The following is a 5,386-nucleotide window of genomic DNA, read 5'->3' as shown; positions in this document are numbered from 1 at the left end:
ATATATAAATGGTGTTTAGCTTACTAGGTCAGGCAATAAAAAGAATGTTACCCATTATATCACATTATATTCAAACTACCCTTTTTAACACTGGTAGAAACCAGTTCATCCTGCTGCATCCCTGTCTTAGGGAACTGGGGTTTCCCAAAATCGAGGCTCCTGGTTGTGACTTCCATTACCTGAGGCAGGGGAGTAGAGTCATGTAGGGTGATGCCCAAGAAGCAGATGCCTAGAGGGAGCAGTGAACTGAATTAGGGAAATAGCCATTGAATGAACTTAAGGTGGTTTATTCCTTCCCTTTGTTGCTTCTCTGCGGGGCTGGGACAGGGTAAGGGAGGGAGCAGCGAAATGGGAAAGATGGGATTTTCCTTCATAGTAACTTTGTCTTTTAATAGTTCCATTCAAGGGATCCTGATACCTGCGATTCAGGTGAGTTGAGATTAATTAGGGTTTGTTGGAGGTGATGGAGAGGGATAATGAGTAACAGTGTCTATAACTGTCAGGAAGGTTTACAGAGTCTGAAAATAGGGAAACGGAATGGAAAAGAAGATTTCTAGTGCTAAGACAGAGAACCATCTATCTGTATGTTAAACATTTATAGTTTGTTCCTTTTTTTAAAATTGATTTTTAGGGAGAGAGAAACATCAATGTGAGAGAGACACATCAATATGAGAGAAATAATAGTGAGAGAGAAACCCAAATCTTACTATTCATTTTTTATTTTATTTTTTTAGGCAAGTAGGTGGTCAGTGTTGAGGGCATTTAAGCATTGTTTTTGGAGGAGAGGACAGTACTATCTTGGCTCCATGTGGATTTTTTTTAAGGGTACTCTTACCATTCTTCCCTGAAGTGAAGCATGCACATAGGCTCTGACTTAAAGAGAATGTTCTGTCTATTATATCCTAGTTGGTTTAAAGGTATCTGTGCTGGTCTCACATGGAGTAGTAGCAATAATTCTTTTTCTATTCAGTTCCATGGTGGAGCAAAACAGAGTTGACTATACAGCCGTTGTCCTTCAGACATGTCTAAATTTCTCAGGCTATTTATGAGCATCAACAAACACTTTGTGAATACTTCTGCCATGGGTTGAATGCGTCTCTTTTCCTTTAATTTAGCTTAAAACTAGTAATGGAATTCCTGAGGTTTTGAGAGGAATAGTGTTGGCAAGTTTAGTTTTGAAACTAAAGGCAAATTAAGATACCAAGCAAAACAGAAGGAGACTATTACTTTAGAAAGGGATCTTAAAACTCTGCTGACACTTGCAAACCTAGTGTCATATTTATATAAGCTTTAGCTAGCAGCTACTATTTTTCTAAAATTGTTGGTTTAAAAATAATTGTTATATTTGTGCATTTAAAAAGTTGCTTCTAACGCACTTTGGGTATGCTTGAGCTCAGCCTTTCAGCAAAGTATTCAGACACTTGGGCATCAGCCCTGTTGGTCTTATTCTGTCTCAGGCCATTTAAGATAATTAAGATAGATTGTGGATGTCAGGAATTTGATAAGCTCCCATTAAAATCTAATGTGGTTTAAAAAATTGGTTAAAATCGCCTTTGAACCTATTAAAATATGCTACCATTATCTGAATTATGAAATTTGGCTGAGTATTGCTAACATGACAAATGATAGAACTTGTCATTTTGATGTTTGTTCTTTAAGTGTACTGTTTCATTGCCTTTGTAAGATTAGCTGCATGTACTCTAAAGGATTACACTAATTAAAAAATAGGCCTCCCTGATTAAATTTGTTTAATTTAATTCTAACTTTTGTGTGCATCTCATTGGTATTCATTTGTGACCTTAGCTATTTATGTAAATTTTACTCATCAATCCCTGAGCTTCTTTTGAGTGTCTCCTTGTGTTAAACCTGTGCATTTTTTAAAAAATATATTTTATTGATTTTTGCAGAGAGGAAGGGAGAGAGATAGAGAGTAAGAAACATCGATGAGAGAGAAACATCAATCAGCTGCCTCCTGCACATCTCCCACTGGGGATGTGCCCGCAACCCAGGTACATGCCCTTGACCGGAATCGAACCTGGGACCTTTCAGTCCGTAGGCCGACGCTCTATCCACTGAGCCAAACCGGTTTCGGCAAACCTGTGTATTTTTTTCCACTTTTTTTTGTTGTTGTTAATCCTCACCCGAGGATATTTTTTTCATTGATTTTTAGAGAGAGTGGAAGAGAGAGGGAAAGACAGAGAGACATTGATGTGACAGAAACATATCCGCTGGTTGCCTCTTGCACTAGCCCTGACCAGGGTCGGCCAGGGAGTAGCCTACAACCAAGGTATGTGCCCTTGACCGGAATAGAACTCGGGACCCTTTTGTCCTCAGGCTGACGCTCTGTCACTGAGCCAAACCAGCTAGGGCCCCACTGATTATTTATTTATTTATTTTTTATTGATTTCAGAGAGGAAGGGAGAGGTAGAGAGAGATAGAAACATCAACGATGAGAGAGAATCACATGCCTGCAATCGACATGTGCCTTGACCGGGAATCAAACTGTCACCTCCTGGTTCATAGGTCTACACTCAACCACTGAGCCACTTCAGCCCGGGGTAGGCTCTACTTTTAATTTTTTGAGGTAACTCCATACTGCTTTCTACCGGGGCTGCACCAATCTGCATTCCCACCAATAGTGAACAACGGTTCCCTTTTCTCCACATCCTCACCAACATTTGTTATTTATTGATTTATTGATGATAGCCATTCTGACAGGTGTGAGGTGATATCTCATTGTGGTTTTAATTTGCAGTTCTCTGATGATGAGTGCCAATGAACATCTTTTCTATGTCTATTGGCCATCTGTATGTCCTCTTTGGAGAAGTGTCTATTCAGGTCTTTTGCCCCCTTTTTAATTAGATTGGGGTTTTTTTTGGTGTTGAATTTTGTAAGTTCTTTATAAATTTTGGATATTAACCCCTTATCAGGTGTATTATTGGCAGATATGTTCTCTCATTCAGTAGGTTGTCTTTTCATTTTGTTGCTGCTTTCTTTTGCTATGCAAAAACTCTTTAGTTTGGTGAAGTCCCATTTGTTTATTTTTACTTTTATTTCTCTTGCTCGAGTAGATATATCAGAAAAAAATCTTGCTGCTAGAAATGTCCGAGATTTAACTGCCTATGTTTTCTTCTAGGATTTTTATGGTTTTGAGTCCTGTATATTTTGTTTTGTTGTTAGGCATCTCTTACTATTTTACAATTTATCCAGGACAAAAATGGTTTTTGTGCATTCTTTGATATTTCTCCACAATGTATTGCAATGAATGCTCTGTGGTGGATAGATACTGAGAGCTTATTTGCCCATTTGGCCATTTAAAAGATACTTAACCAATACTTACTTTGTTGTAGAGGCTGAGGGTACCAAGTTCAATAAGGTAAGGACCCTGCCTTCAAGTTGCTTAGACTTTGATAGGAGATTCATACAATAAATCAATTATAGCACCATGGTCATTTATATTTTAAAATGATCTTTGAAAGGGCAAGAGCTCTACCTTTGATAGAGAAGATTTTTGTACTCATTCTGAAGAATGGCAGATAACATTTGTAGAGTGTCTAAAAGCTTCTGTATCAGTTTATCCTCCTAAATCCTTCGACATAAGATGTTATCAATTTTATACACGAGGAAACTATCTTCGAGAGGTAATATGATTTGCTGAAGGTCACTTAGCTAATATGTTATGGGAACTGGGCTTCTTTCTCACTTAGTGTTCTTTTATTACCAGGGTTCTTAACTTTAGCACTGTTGACATTTTGGGCCAGGTAATTGTCGTGGGAGACTGTCCTATGCACGGTAGGATGTTTAGCACTATTCCTGGCTCTATTCCTGGCCAGGACTAGGCTGAAGAAGGAGGCACTAGGGCACAACATTAAGGAGTCACTCTCACTGTCTTTAAAGTGCTGACCTGGCATTTAATCCTCACAATATCTGAGAAAGTTCTCCCATGCCAGCCTGTTGCTTTTAGGTTTTGAGTCAGTAAATCCCCTAGGCTTTTGGATGTTCCCTGGGAGCTGAAAAGCATTAATGAGCACGAACTTTTTGCATCATTTGCCTCTGTCATCCAAGAACACATAGTCTTGGGCAAAAGTGACTAATAACATGGCATTTATAAGTGCTAAGCAAATACCTTCTAAATATTACAGAACTAAGAACCTTGAGGTGATAAGTTATAGAACAAAAATACCAATTGCTTTAACCTAATGAGAACTTAGAGCAAAAACAATACATTGAATATACTCAGCTTAATTTATTTTGTGCCTGGTGGCCTGGCACTTACCCGCTAGTATTGACTTTATACCATTAAAATCCAATTTTTTTCCCCATGGCTCTTTCAATATAAGTATGTCCTTAATGGATAAATCTATTAATACCTTTTGATTAACTGGACTGTAGCTTGCTTCCTAAATACAATCTAGGTTCTCTAAAATGGAGTCTTTGAAAAATGGAGGATATAATAAAGACCTGAATTTTAGGAGTATTAACAGTGCCCAACAGAATCATTAATAGTATGCCAGATTTTTAAGTCTTACGTAGTTTTGGCTTATATTTAACTTTCTGATAAAACACTAATATTTAATTTGTGATAATGCTATTTAAAATTTTTTTTATACACATGGAATTGTGGCTAGATTATAGAAGTCTCTGAAAAGCTGTCAGAGTAAGCAACTCTTATTATTATAGGCAGTAGGGAACCATTAAAGATTGTCAAATAGAAGAGTAATTTACTTAGTAAAGGTAAATTTTAAGAAATATTATTCTGCCAACAGTTTGTATAATGTATTGGACAATGACCTTTACAAAGGTTACTAGAGGCCAGGCAGAAGACATATTGAGAGTCTGAAATTAGGATGCTTGTCCCATCTTATGTTTTCCTGTTTCCACCAGCCCCCAATTTTTGGAAGAGTCCACAAGGCTACATGTTTCTTCTCATAGATCATGAAGTTTTTAAAGAATGGCTTTCTAAAATGACAGTTTTATTCATATGCAGCAGGAACCCAACAGGTGTTTGTGGATGAATGAATGAATTGTGGAATTAATGAATTAGTAACTGCTAGAATAATACACAAATAAAACAGAATAGAGAGGGATGAGTCAGATAATGCCTAGGTTTTGAGAGTTGTGTGGTGGTGGGGTGATCCAGAAGAGAATGGGTTTCATTTGGAGGTATTGAATTACATGCACAGGTACTATATTGAAATCTGGAGCTTTGCTGAGAATTTGGAGTTATCACACAAGTGAGAAAATGTGGGAAATAATTGAATTTCAAAATAGCCACAGTTTGGGTCAGAGCAGTGTTTCTGATACATCTGTTTTTTGAGGACCACTCCAAAATGCAGTATCTTTCTTTAAATGACTCTTTTACTTAAATACATTTATATTAAAAAAT

General features: G+C 37.3%; 1 protein-coding gene across 4 annotated transcripts in view; it reads left to right on the top strand.

The window, feature by feature from the left end:
• FRS2 (fibroblast growth factor receptor substrate 2) overlaps nt 1-5,386 on the top strand; it is a 109,993-nt gene that overhangs the window by 20,835 nt on the left and 83,772 nt on the right. For 2 of the 4 annotated variants that reach the window (XM_014538783.1, XM_014538765.1), the window contains exon 2: nt 396-429. The exons of the other annotated variants lie outside the window; for them this stretch is intronic. The gene's annotated coding sequence lies outside the window, so the exon portion shown is untranslated. The remainder of the gene's footprint in view (nt 1-395; nt 430-5,386) is intronic. 4 annotated transcript variants of the gene reach the window in all.

This window comes from Myotis brandtii, unplaced genomic scaffold (genome assembly GCF_000412655.1).
Source record: "Myotis brandtii unplaced genomic scaffold, ASM41265v1 scaffold1044, whole genome shotgun sequence".
NCBI lineage: Eukaryota > Metazoa > Chordata > Mammalia > Chiroptera > Vespertilionidae > Myotis > Myotis brandtii.
The sequence above is the reverse complement of the archived record's forward strand: the minus strand, read 5'-3'. Positions and strand labels throughout refer to the sequence as shown.